The sequence below is a fragment of the Pleurodeles waltl genome, chromosome 6, assembly GCF_031143425.1.
Source record: "Pleurodeles waltl isolate 20211129_DDA chromosome 6, aPleWal1.hap1.20221129, whole genome shotgun sequence".
Classification (NCBI taxonomy): Eukaryota; Metazoa; Chordata; class Amphibia; order Caudata; family Salamandridae; genus Pleurodeles; species Pleurodeles waltl.
Window position 1 is genome coordinate 1,707,216,764 of NC_090445.1, and position 14,829 is coordinate 1,707,231,592.

Genomic DNA, 14,829 nt, shown 5'->3' on the forward strand with positions numbered 1-14,829 from the left:
GTAGGATGGCACAAGTTGCAACGATCTTGCATGCAGTTTCTGGGGCATACTGGAGTGCCCCTCCACTTTTGTGCAGGCATCGGAAACGTGACTTCAACAAGCCGAACGTCCTCTCTATGACAGCTCTGGTCCGCCGATGTCCTATGTTGTATCGCCTCTCATTCTGATTGCCAGGTGTTAGGTATGGGGTGAGTATCCATGGTCTCAGGGCATATGCTCTGTCACCTGTGTGACAAAAGAGCCAGAATTAGCAGGGCATCACAGGGTTACGCAGTGACATGTTTTTAAGGTATCAGAGTGTACTCGACAGCACCTAATAAATATCCTTCGCCAAACTCCCCACGTTCTAGGTGTTGGTGTATCCCACTGTGCCTGAATATGTATGCATCATGTGTATTCCCTTTATATTTAGCCACAATGTCAGTAATGACATTATGGCCGTCACATACCACCTGGATGTTTAGTAGGTACATTTCCTATTGCGGAATACATATTCCAGATTTGCTGGTGGGCAAATTGGTATATGTGTCCGTCCACACACCCTATTACATGGAGGAAGTTGGCAATTCTGTAGAAGTCCAAGTTGGTGCTGTTAATTTCCACCTCATTCCTGGGAAGGTATATATATCTGGATATGTGTGCGAGTATGGCATCTAGGAAACGTCTGAAGAATCTTGAGAGGGCACTTTGGGATACCCCACCTGCCTCTGCAATCACCCCCTGATAGCTACCTGAGGCCAAGAGGTGCAGTTAGCACAGCACTTGCACATGTGTGGGGATAGTGCAGCCTCGCATTGTCTGGCGTTCAAGCTGAGGTTTCAGCAGTTCAATGATCTCTAGGATAACTGTGCTGCTCAGTCTGTATTTATCATATATTTCATCCTCAGTTTGTTGAAATAGTGTCTGCCTGGTTCGGTATATCCTCCCCGTCTCTGCCTCCTCCTCCTCTGCTGGGCAGCCTGGACTCTCCTCCTCCATGTAATCACGTATAGTGCAGCCATTGTGAGAAAGCCAGATGCCTTCTGAGTCTCCTTTTATACTTTGGTTCTGGTTATCACCTGTTCAGAATCAGTGCTAATCTGGGTGTGCAAAACGAGCTTTTTGCAACTAGTTGCAATTTGCGACTGGTTTATGCATTCGGTTTGCGAATCGCAATTTGCGACTTTGTAATTGCGAGTCGCAAAATCAGGTCGCAATTTTTGCTGGTCGGTAATGGGTCGCTCACTATTTGGAACTCCGAAATGGCATTGGTACATTTCACTTTTTGCGAGGTCCCAAATAGCGCTGCAACCCATTTGCGACTCGCAAAGGTTTCCTACATCTGGCTGGTAGTTCTTTATTGTATGAATCTTAAATCAACTCAAAAACGCTTGAATAATCCTGCACTGGGATAATCCTGCACTTGAATAATCCTGCACTGGAATAATCCTACACTTTAATAATCTTGCATTTAAATAATCCTGCACTGGAATAATCCTACCCTTTAATAATCCTGCACTGGAATAATCCTGCAGTTGAATAATCCTGCACTGGAATAATCCTACACATAAATAATCCTGCACTGGAATAATCCTGCACTTGAATAAATAATCCTCCACTGGAATAATCCTGCATTTGAATAATCCCGCACTTGAATAATCCTACACTTGAATAATCCTGCACTTGAAAAATCCTGACGTATATAGAGCCCGAAGCACTTTTCCGTATATTGCCAACTGAATGTAAACACAGGATGCTAATGTCTATATGTCCATATGATGAGCAGCTCCCTCAGGGAGACTATCTGAGATAAAATGTTTTCCTGAGTTTGGTCTCTAGGATTGCAAATAACCCACTTCAGTTCTGCATTGTAGCATCTTATGTGCAAACATAGTTGAATGTGTAAAAAAGGAAGGAAACAATGCAGCCTGATTGGTCTGCATTGAAAATTGAGGAAAAGGTATATTTTTCCTTTAATATCCTAGGAGCTTCCCCTAGCCATGATGCATTGTACTGGCATTTGCCTCACAGACCCAGTTCTTTTTTTAAATTGTGTGTCATAAGTAGTTTCCAGTGCCCAACCCTACCCTGCCAGGGAGACGGGCTGGTCATTTATGAATTCAATGAAGATTCTTATGATGCAGAACTATGGGGGTCATTACGGCCCTGGCGGTCCGGGGACTGCGGATGCACCGCCAACAGGCAGGCGGTGCATCCAGGCTAATTCTGACCGCAGCGGTAAAGCCGCGGTCAGAAAAGGGAAACCGGCAGTTTCCCGCCGGTTTTCCCCTGGCCTGAGGAATCCTACATGGCGGCGCTGCAGGCAGCGCCGCCATGGGGATTCCGACCCCCTTACCGCCAACGTGGTTCTGGCGGTTTTGACCGCCAGAACCTGGTTGGCGGTAACGGGTGTCGTGGGGCCCCTGCGGGCCCCTGCAGTGCCCATGCCAATGGCATGGGCACTGCAGGGGCCGCCTAACAGGGCCCCACCAAGATTTTCAGTGTCTGCATAGCAGACACTGAAAATCGCGACGGGTGCAACTGCACCCGTCGCACCCTTTCCACTCTGCTGGCTCCATTCGGAGCCGGCATCCTCGTGGAAGGGGGTTTCCCGCTGGGCGGGCGGGCGGCCTTCTGGCGGTCGCCCACCCGCCCAGCGGGAAACTCAGAATTACCGCAGCGGTCTTTTGACCGCGCAGCGGTCTTCTGACGGCGGTAATTTGGCGGGCGGCCTCCGCCGCCCGCCAAAGTCAGAATGAGGTCCTATGACTACAAATAAGTAATCTTTACTTCTGCATGGCAGGATCTTCATTGATAGTTATACATGCTTGAATAGAGTAGCAAGCTAATCACGTCATAAAGAGTGCTGTTGGGTCGCACGAAAAGGGAAATTAATATGTGTAATCAAAAGCTACCCTTTGGTGCAAAGTGTTTCCTGATCCATCCCTGCATCAGCTTGAGTGTCTGAGTCTTGGCAATAATGTTTAGCAAATGTATGTACTCATTATGAGGTTGCTGGCTTGCTGATATCAGCAATTGGGACATTCCTGAGCAATGCTGTTCTCACTGCTTTTGTTCTACAGTTCCTAATAGGACTGCATATTAGGACGACTGAACTTCAGAATGCAGAAACTGAGTCCATCTACACCATCAAAAGCTGTTGACCCAATTCCTGGCTAGCTCACAGCGCCTCACCCTAGCCTTGCCGGGCTATAAGGTGATGTCGGAAACCTGAATATGACACTCTGATCCCCAAGGGAATCATGGAAACACATTTTACTCTTTCGTTCATGCATGCCCAGGGTAAACACAAGAAAGATTTAAGATGAGTTTTCAATACATTTATTGAAACAATCACAGTCTTGCATGGAGAGAATGAGCCATGATGATTAGGTAGATGAAACAAAGCAATCTAACCAGCACTACAGACATGGTGAAAAAAAAAACAGTCCAACCATGGCATCTGATTTCTATATATTCCTACCTATCACTAACCCTAATCTAAGAGCATAGTGGGTGCACCATCTGCCTCTGCCAGATCAAGGAGGATAGCCTGAGCCCCCATAGCTGGAAAACTGAGCCAGGGAATTGGCTTGAAGTGGAGTTTGCTATCCCTCTCTGTAACAGAAGACCAGAGTCAGCAGAGCTGCAGATCAAACACAGCATTCACCCAGGATGGCTGTGGCCGGAGAGCTCCTTTGACCGGTAAAGGGCAGAACAAAGTTTATATATATAAAACCCACCCTGTGTTAGAGGCACAACTCTGATGCAATAATATTTCTAGATGTTTTGAGTTCCTAAACTTGAACAGAGTGTACAGATTACTTAGCGAAAAAAGGCTTTCTAAAAACAAGCAACATGTGCAGCGTCTTCTCAGAATAATAATGTGTAAACACAGGACATGTAAAATAATATTACTAAAACATTTCCAGCCTAAAACATGTAAAATGTAAAATTAAAGTGGGGAACTACAGTGGGCCCAAGAAGGCGTCACAACACTTTAACGCTAGTAGAGTATGCTTTAGGTTTGCCTGGAAGGGGTTTGCCTGCTGATAGCATGTGTTAATGCAAGCTACTAGCCATCTAGCAACAAACAACTTTGAGGTTGCTAAACCTTGTTTAAAATGGTTATAATGTATGAAAAGGTGATTGTATTTTTAGATCTTAGATTTGTTCATGTACAATCAAAGCACTCTTCTTATGTCTGAAGTGAAGGGACTGCTCTGCTGGTGTAGAAGAATTTCTTCTTCTCGTTCAATCTCAGAGCCTTAAGGGTTTCTGCTTCGTTTTTCATCTTTACAATTTCGCCATCAGTGAGGTGACCAAACAGAGATGAGCCTAAAAAAAAAGTTCATGACCTTAAGTTGGACCTCTGGATTTAGGGTGGTGGGATAGGGCCATGAATATTTTCTACTTAAAACACCCTGGCAATAAGCAGGGGAAGCTAACTCTGCTGAGTCAACAGTAGTGCTGATTGCCTGGTTGGCAATTAGGGAACTCTCACTGAACTTCCCTAAAACATCTTGTTGGTGGTGCTTTGGTAAATTGTCCATGAAAGATTTCATTCTGTCCATGATGTCTTGCTCTAATTTCCACAGGAGAAACTGTGCAGTGGCACTGTTATGATGTGCTCAAACCATCCTGCAAACGTTCCTGCCTGTAGCAGCCAATCTCTTACTCTCACTCGAAAGATGTGCAATAGTCTCTGGAGCTGAGATGTTGTTCCGTTTAACCAAACTCACTATTATAGAGTCCGGTCTCAGATCAGACTACAGAAAATTGGGATCCTGCTGAGGAGCTCTGAGCTTTTTTTTAGCAGATAAGGGGTTGCAGTTTTAACCATATCAAGTGTCAGGAATTTTCTACTGCTGTATCCAATAAACAAGGCGAAAACAGAAGTATAGACTTTGGAGCTGCTCTCAGTTGTAATGTCTCTAAGATAACTGACACACTAGGCTGAAGACTCTCTAGTGGGATATTAAACCTTGAAGTTCCTCTCACCAAGACCTCATCAAATTGCAGAAGCTGCAGTTGTTCTTGCAGTCCCCAAATGGAACGATGGCTTCAAAGATCTTAAGGGCAGAAATTGAAAAAAAACAGTGTGTGACAGGCACTGATAAGGCCTCAGGAGTTGTTGAAATGGTTCTTGTTGTCATTTACCTTCTGTGTTAGAGAGAGAAAGAAGTAGTTTTAGACTTTGGAGTCGGACTTTAATAAGTTGATGTGAGCCTTGGAGAATGTAGAGAACTTGATGAGGCTATTGAGATTGCAGATGGTGAACGTGTGGTCAACATTGCCTTGGACAGAGATTGAGAGGAGGGAGATATCTCCACTCTGGATATTCTACCTGTTGATGAAGAAGGTGAACGAGAAAAATCTGCTTGCTGTTGCGTTTTCGAAATTGAGGGCGATGGAATGTTCCTTGATGTTGACCACTGGTTCTTCCTCAATGGTGATTGAGTTTTTATCAACACTGATTGATGTGCCTTTGAAGACACCCAATGTCTTTGGTTTCCAAGGCAACAATGTGTTAAGGGTGTTGGCCCACTTTAGACGGCAAGCAGGTTAGCACCAATGTCCTTGACTTCAGGGCCATCTTGAGCTCGCAGAGTGCTGTGATGTAAATGTTTTTTACCACACTGCCTTCTCCATGAATCTCCCCCATAGGGAGTCCTTTTCAGGAGCCCTCTTACTCCCAGCTTGTGAATGAGTGGAAACTACTTTAGACCTTGATCGACAGTGCAGCTGTCCATAAAGGGCTTTAAAAGAACTACCAGGTTAGGGGTCCTGCATGCTGGCACCCAGAAGTACATCTTTTGATTGAGCAGAAGTTGTGTGCTTCCACAAAAAAGTCTTGCCTTTCTCATAGCTGTGTTCATTTTATTCATTGAGCTGTCTGAGTTTGAATTCTCACATTCTTAGGGGTATACACTGGGTTTGAAGCCTGCCTGATTGGGGGGGGGCGGGGCAAAGAAAGGGGCCTATTTAGATGTCATCTGACAACTGCTTGTGATGTGGAGATCCCTTTGAAGTGATGTAAATTCCTCGTCAAAGCCCAAATGGTTGTCCTGCCAGGGGAACAAAGGCACCTCCCCACCCCTAGGCCATTGTTTCTGTTCTAGCAGCAGTTTTCACATCTCATCACGGCTATTCACCAGTTGGGTGACAGTTGGAAGGATAATGCAAATTAGGCTCCAGGAGCTTCAGGCAAGAAAAAGGTAACTTTCTATAAGTCAGTTTTCCTTAATATTTATCAAAAGTTGACTTTACCATTAAGTTAGGCTTTTAATGAATACCAAAAAATGTTAATAATTCTTCTAGCTGGTCCCTAGTCTGAGATAGCAGAATTCCTATTTAATATTGCTTCCCAGTGTTTCTCTATGGGCCAGCTGCCCTACCTATTGTGAAATTATCTTTTGGGTTCAAGTCAGTGTAAAACACACTACCTTTACATTTCCATATGTCCTACTGTGAAACACCAATCACCCTGCCTTGTGGGTTACAAGGCCTACATAGGAGTAACATTAATATTTAAATGAGTGTTTTTTTCCTGTCAAAAAGAGTCATTTTGACAAGTCTGGCTGCAGTTTTAAAGCGCCAGCAGCTAGGCTACATAATAGTCCTGGAGTAATTTTTGTCTTATCACACTAGTGGATGTCATAGTAGTGCTGTGGTCCACAGATGGCATTTAACTTTCCATGTCATGGGTGTATTGGGACACCATATATAATGGCGTTATAGGAAAGGTAAATATGTCAATTAGGTGTAAGAGTGAGCCAATTTCAACATGTTTAAGGGCCAGAGCACATGCATGGGCCTGGTTAACAGTGTCACAGTGCACAGAGACAAAACAACAGCATCATCAGTCCACAAAAATGGGGCTGGCCATGCAGAAAGAGGTACTTTCTCACACTTTTCCACAGAATTGTGAGCGCTTTCTATAGGATAAGTAAAGATGCCAATCGTGGGACATGCTGATGAACCAATATTGCAACTTTCAATTCATATCTTGATTACTATGGAACACTTGTGAAGACACCCTAGTATATATAGGTACTAGCAGTCACTGGTTAAGTCAAGTGCCTTCAACCGTATTCTTAGCAAACTGTTTTGTGAGCAGCACCATAAGTGTGTGCCTCTAAAATGGCCACTAACAGATAGTATGCGTTGTGGTAGGAAGAAGCACAATATAAAGCAATAGATAAAGAAATTTGGTGATATGTATGTGTGTGAATGCGTGTGTGTCTATATATATATATATATATATATATATGTATATATATATATATATATATATAGTTATATAAATATATATATATATATATCACTAAATAACATATATGGATGTATACATAAATATAAACATTTATTCACATATTTACAAACTTGTAGTTCCTTAGTCGTTACTAGAGGTCCTTCTTGAGACAGATGCAGAATCTTTGAAATTCTTTCGCAATGCTGCAGTTCCTCAAAACATTGTTAGAGGTCCCTCTCGAGTCAGATGCAAATGTATTTGAAATTCTTTCATGAGGCTGCACTTTCATAAGTCGTTATTAGAGATTCCTTTCAAGTCAGATTCAAAATCTTCAAAATCTTTTCAGAGCTGCACTTCCTCAAGATGTTACTAGTGGTCCCTTTTGAGTCAGATACTAGAGGTCCCTTGCATCCCTTGTCTCTCTTAAATACAAGTGCTTGAAATGTCAATCACAGATCTGAGGGTGTGAGTTTCAACATAAAAATGTGATTAGGCACTCCAGCTACTCTAATGACTCTTGCTCTTTGTCTGTAGGATAAATAAATATACCAAAGCTAGTTTATAATAAGGAATCTACCTTGCAACTTAAAATAAATGCCTTAAGTGTTATGGAAATTGTTGATAAGTCCCTACTATTCTTGGGGACTAGACTAGGACACTAGCAGTCACTGGGAAGTGCAAGTGTCTAAAAAGTTCTATTGTTTGGGGACTTTTTTTTTAGGTGTACGTATACATGTGCAATGTGGAAAAACGTACTCAAAGCAATAGCATCCAATGGTTGGAGATAGCTGGTCAATGGCTTATGCTTTTGCTGTGTTTAGATGGAGCATCATTTGAGTGACATTTGAACAGACCAATGGTGAAAGAGCTTAAATTGAGAGCCCCTACGTAAGTATGTAGTTCTGTCTGAAATGATTTGAAAAGCATGAGGACTGCAAAGCAACTAAAACTGTCTTTAAGCCAGACCTAAAAAGAGAAAGACAAATATGAGCATGAGTTGCAAATGGGACTTTCCTCACAGAACTGAATTACCTCTCTAGGTTTAATCATAAGTCACACATGTGGAAGTGACGTCATCCACTGACACAGAACGGTAACCCTAGGAAGACGGGAATGGGTTTTTAGGGCGCGTGGGAATGTGTGTGTTCTCATTTCACCTCCCCCTTCGCATCAGTAACAGAACGGACGCATTCACGGGCCCGGGGTAATATTTAATCTTTCTGACTGTGCACGACAGACTCATAACTGCACACACGTGTTTTCTGTACTCGGGGGGCTGCTCTGCGCGTCGCTCTGGGCTTCTCCCGGGTGAGTTTGAAAGAACCTCTTTGTTTTCTTTTCACATGTTCATCGCCTTCTCAGTGCAGGAGGACTCAGCACGGTTTGAGCTACACGAGAAGAAGACACAACGCCACAGTCACGTACAGAATCTGAGGTATTGTTGTGAATTACATCTGAATGTCACCGCACACACCTCTGCCCTCTAGGCACACCACTACAACCACATGCAGTACGTGTCTCCACGCAGGGCAATGGCACAGACTTTTGTCTTGGGTTTTGGAGAGGTTAGCTAAGCATGTACACTCACATACCGTCACACATGTTCACTTAGCACTGAGCCTGCATGAACTTTAATGCATCACCTGACACCATCAAAACATGGCTGCTCACAATAGGCCAGGGGTTTAGGACCAGCAGGGTGCCAGGAGTTACCACCATATGCCAGTGCCAGCATTTTGCCAGGAACACCAACTACTGTTTGAGGACCACATGTTATCCGGGATTACCTCCATGGTGCTATGCCTAGCAAGTTCCCAGAGATTACCTCCACTGTGCCACAGCCAGCATGTTGCCAGGAATTATTACCATTGTGCCCTCAGTTACCACCACTTTGCCAGGGTCTGCATGGATCACTGACAGAATATCGGAAACACAAATATTGTGGGGACATAATATCGGACATAATGTCGAAGACCAAAATATCCAGAAGGTAAGTGCAAATAGGTAATTATAGATTTACTATTCTTAACTCCACATCTACGTACCTTGAAGATATATGTATTGTCAACGTGGAGTTACATATAGTAAGAATTTGTTTACATATAGAAACTGACCTTCACAATAATTTTGTCCTTGGTATTCTTGACACAATATTTTGATCCACGATATTTCTGTTTCCAATATTCTGTCTAAATACCGGGCCAGCATTTTAACCTAAATCAACACCAGTGTGTCAGGTCCAGCTTGTTGTGCGGGATTACCACTATTGTGTCAGACCCATAATTGTACCAGGAATTAAAACCGGTGCGACAGGGCTAACATGTTTCCAGGGATTACCGCCATTATGTCAGGTCTGGCACATCATTAGAAATTGCCACCATGGCGCCACAGTGAGGATGATGCCAGGTATGTTCCCAGCACATTGCCAAGGATCAGAACCTTTGTGCTAGGTGTAGTATCTTACCAGAAATTACAACCAGGGTTGCATGTTGTCACGTATTACCTCAATTTTATGCATGTTGCCAGAGATTACCACCATTGTGACATCAGCAGCATGTTGCCCAGAATTACCACCATTGGACCTGGGATTATCTACATTTTGCCAGGGCCAGCATTTTACCAGGAATTGCCACCATTATGCCAGGACCAGCATGTTACGAGGGATTACCGCCACTGTGTAAAGTCCACCATTTTACTGGAAATGACCACCATTGTGGCGCAGTGACATTATTACCAGGATTTGCTAAGATTCTAACAAGGCTAGCATGTTGCTAGGAATTTCCACATTGGGTCCAGGCCCACCCGAATCCAGGAATTAACCTCATTGTGCCAGGCTAGCACTTTAACAGGGATTACAAACTCTGTACCAGTAGGTTGCCAGCGATTACATCCATTGTGCCAGGGCAAACATGTTTGCTGAGAGTACCACTATTGTGATAAAACCGGGATTTGACCAGGATTTATCACCATTGTACCAAGATATTACAGCCACTCAGTCGGGTCCAGCAGGTCACCAGGGGTAACAACTGTGGTGTAAGGGTCAGCAGGCTGCAGCGATCGCCACCATTGTGCCAGGTCCTGCATTTTACCAGGAACTACCATATTGTCCCAGGAGGGGAAGCACTTTGGGCAGCATGGGAAGGGAAGGGCATGGGGGAACAAGTAGGTGTGCATGAGAGGGCTGAGATGGGAGTGGACTCTGGCACCTGGCAGGGCCCAGGGGAACTGGGGGCAATATGGGCACACAATGAATGTAAGGTGGGGGAGGCATCAAGTGTTCTGGGAAGCATCTCTCCGCCTGTGCATCTCCCTGGGCAGGGTGAGGCAGGACAGGCACTTCTGCACATGCACTCCTTGGGATGCACGCGGAAGGAAACACCTTTCATCTCGCATACCAAGGGGTCATGCGGTCTGCTGGCAGTCCTCTCCTATGGTAACTCTAATATTCTTGCCTCAGTGCTGCCGCATAAGAAGGACCTAATAAAAGGTAAGGGCCCTCAGCCTTAATGCAAGTTACAGACAGTGCTTGAGGCTCGGTGGGGCCTCTGACTCCCACAGTGAGACCGCCTTTGTGGTCCTACCCCCCCTCTCAGGGCCGTAAGGTCCAGTAGCACAAGTTGTTTACCTTCGATAAACTCCTTTCTGATGGATACTCTAAATGCAGATTCATCACCTTCTCAATCTCCTCAGGAACCGAACTGCATCCTGAATCTTTCTGCAAGAGTTCTTGCACTTCGGCAGATGGTGCCATCAGTTTCTGTTATGACTGAGTCCCACTGCTGGACATGCACACACAGCAGCATATAGGAGCCATCCTTGGTCAGTTTATTCAATGATAATTTCCAGGCCCTCTGAAGTGCAGCGTAATTACCAAATTGAGAATGGGGACTATGTGTGTCCTAATGTGGAACCTTATTTCACCCAAAAGTCCAGAAAATGGGGAGAAGGGCCAGCAGTGAGGAATCTGCAGTTACATAGATTATCCATCAGAAACCGCTTTACTCAAGGTAAGTAACTTGTTCTTCTGATTGATACTTCTAATCACACATTTCTCATCTTTTGAATCAATGGAGGAAGGGCTGAGGAGAGGACTTTACACCAGTAAGTACTGCAAAATGATTATTCTTGGGGACCTGAGAGTTGATATAGTTGTGCTTGGTGAAAGTACGGACTACAGCCCATACGACAGCTTGGCAAATGTCCTAACAGGAGCACCCTGAGTAAGGGCCATAGTAGCGGCCTTTGCAGTGTTGGCCCTTGGGAGCGCTTGTTTTGGCCAAAGCATGACACAGTTTGATGCAAAGAACTATCCATTGTGATAAGTTTTATTTTTTGAACTGCCTCCCCTCCTTCACACCAACAAATTAGACAAAAAGCTGATTGTCCACTCTGTACTCCTTAGTACTATCAATAAAGGCACTCTTAGGATCCAATCCGTGGACCATCCTCATCTGTAGAGGGATGTGGCGAAAGGAAAAACACCAGGAGTGTGATGGATTACTCACATGAAAGGGTGACACCACTTTTGGAAAGAAGGATGCAAGGTGGTATCTGGAGGCTGGATTGATAATACCTACAGCTCACTAACGCAATGCACAGAATTTGTGGCAATGAGAAAGATGGTCTTTAGAGTCAAGAGACCCAGGGCACAAGTGTGCAGAGCCTTAAGGGAAGCACAAATCATAAAAGTCACAAAAAACTGAGATCGCAGTAGAGCATAATGAAGAGAGCAGAGGGAAACGCATGTGTAAGTCCTTCTAAAAAATACATCACAATGGATTACTTGAACAAAGAAGGCTGATCAGGTAAATGCAAAAAGGCCAAAGGGCCAAAATGACATCTATGACGGAAGTTCAGAACCTCTCTGTTAATGCTGTTCAATCTCTATGCATAGGAGTGTAATTTGTGAAGGTTTAGCTGCAGGCCCTGCCCTGTTGCTGGGAGGGCTGGTTCTCTAAAACAGGCAGATAAAGTGGAGGGCATACGCTGAAATTTGAGAGCTCTTAGTACAAGACCTTCTGAACGCATTCCCTGCTATGAGGATGAGGTGATCTCACCTGACCTTCATCAGGACCTGTGGGATCAGTGGCAAGGCAGAAAGAGGCCTAAGGCTAGAAGGACAACTGCCACACATATATCACCTTCCCACCACAGGCAGGGGTGGGGGGGGTGTAAGGTGAAGAAGACTTGCAGGCCCTTCCCCTGAGAGAGTATAGCCATTTTCAGAAGGGGTGGGGGATATGGATGAGGTAGACCTACAGGGCCTTCTCCCATGCCATGACTTCAGGGTGCTTTGCCCAAACCATAATCCTCCTCCTGGAGAGCACACACATGCCCTCATTACCACCCTGGCGGACAGCGGTATTTTGGAGAAAAGTACTGCCAACAGGCTGGCAGTACCTTTCCCCAAAATATGACATTTGCAGTATGGCTCAAGCCAAACTGCCAATGTACCATTCTGTCTGGCAGGGCAGTAACAGCCGCGGGGCTGGAGACTTCAGTCTCCAGCCATGCGGCCGTCACTGTCCCACCCGCGGGATTATGACCCCGCCTACCGCCATGGTTGTCGTGGCTTCCTTACTGCCACGAAAACCATGGTGGTAGGCATTATCAGTGACAGGGAATCCCTTCCCTGTCACTGATAGGGGTCTTCCCTAAATCCCTCCCCAAAGTCCTCTCCCGCCCTCCCACCCCAAACCTCCCCACGACATACACGCCCATTCACGCACCATCATAACACATGCATACACATACTCATGGCCACATTCACCTACGCATGCATACATCCATTCACACACACATCCACAACCACTTACATACATACAAGCACCCACGCATTCACACAACACAACATACAGGCACACTCACAACCATGCATGCACACGCGCATTCCACATGCCACACACCCGCATGCACGCACACACAAACATACACTCCCGCCCCCCCCCCACACACACACACAACACCCCCCTCCCCTGTCGGAGCACCCGACTTACCTGTTGTCTGGGGGTCCTCTGGCAGGAGACGGGACGGGCGCTGCTGCCAGCAGCAGCATCCGTCAGCAGAACACCGCCAGGCCGTATCATGGGTCGGAATTCTGCCATCCTTCTGGTGGAATTCCAGCTACGGTCATAATATGGCGGACGGCAGGTAGCCGCGGCAACGGTATTTTTGCGGCCGTCGCCGCGGCAGTAGTCAGTCAATACCACCGCTGTCATAATAAGGGCCACAGTCTTTTGAGGAGGTATTTTAATATATGTTATGAATTTGAAAAAAAATAAAATAAAAGAATATATATATTGTAAAGAAACAACAGAAGTGTTGCGTATAGTAAATATAATTTCTAATCAATATAGGTTAAACTGTGGCAGAAAAGAGTATCAAATAGATATATGAGTGGACAAAGGGGAAACTGAATGTTATTTGGTTTGTAAACCCTGTCCTCCTTGGCAGTAAGGGGTTACTCTCTTTGTGAAGTTCTATAAAACACAGCCAATCATTAATTTTTATGTGTGAGAATGTTTGGGCAAGGGCCAGCATCCTGAAGCTTTCTTTGAGGATGAATTTGTTGTCAACCCATAGGTTCTAAAATCAGTTGGAATTGATGTGGGCGACCATTCTTCAGGTCCATGTTCACTCCTCTGATCTGTTGATGGAAACTTTTCTATTGTTTGATAAGGATGCATGACTTTTTCAGTGCTGGCAACTGACGACTTAATGTAGGCTTTGATGGAATAGGCAGCTGAATTGCCTTGAGGCATATCAAATATGATGTGGTGACCAACTTCTACTCTTCCAGATGAGACCTCACCACTTTCCTTAAAGGGGAGGGTAACTGCAGGTGGTTGCTGAAGTATTATTGTTAGTTTGTCTGTGAATTTCTTCCTATAGAATTATGCTTTTGGAGGGGTGGCTGTGGGTTTCTGTTACCTTTTTTTGTATATGTGTCCTTCACCTTGCTTATTATGTTGCTGAGAGTACACTCATTTCAGGGATTGAGCTCTCTGATGAGAGTATCACCGCTCTCTCTGTATTGTTGCTTGAAGAACGTCTTCTGTTCTTCTAGGCCAGAGGTCTCCAACCCCTAGGGCGGGCCCCCCTAGGGGGCCCTCAAGTGCTCCCAGGGGGGGCGCCAAACTCTGGCCAAAAGAAGCATTATACAGATAACAAGCCTTTGTTTTAAACAAAAGCCTGTTTTGCATTTTTAAAAAGATAACAGCACCTAACTGCAATGTTTAAATAGGTCTGGATATATTTAAACATTGCCATCCTTATAAAATATTTGTGAAAAATTCTGAGGGGGGCCCATAGATTTTTATTTTTCAACTGAGGGGGCGCGGCATTAAGAAGTTTGGAGACCACTGTTCTAGGCCAATAGTATTCAATGTCTCCGATCCATTCTTCATCCAAAACAATTATTCTTTAATATTTTGTCTGAAGAGAGTTGATAGAGAAAATGACAGATTTGCTATTTTCTGTTGTTCATCCGGCATTAGGGATGAGGGTTGAAGCCATGAATTCCTCTTCAAATAGATACCATGGCAGAATCCTGTCACGGGCAATTCTGCAGGGTCCACTGCAGCATGTATTACTTG

General features: G+C 44.8%; 1 long non-coding RNA gene across 1 annotated transcript in view; it reads right to left on the minus strand.

Moving 5' to 3' along the window:
- Positions 1-8,489: 8,489 nt before the first annotated feature.
- The window catches only part of LOC138302209 (uncharacterized), a 124,530-nt gene continuing 118,190 nt past the window's right edge, over positions 8,490-14,829 (minus strand). Inside the window, exon 3 of the long non-coding RNA XR_011205339.1 lies at positions 8,490-8,622. This is a non-coding gene — a long non-coding RNA (uncharacterized lncRNA). The remainder of the gene's footprint in view (positions 8,623-14,829) is intronic.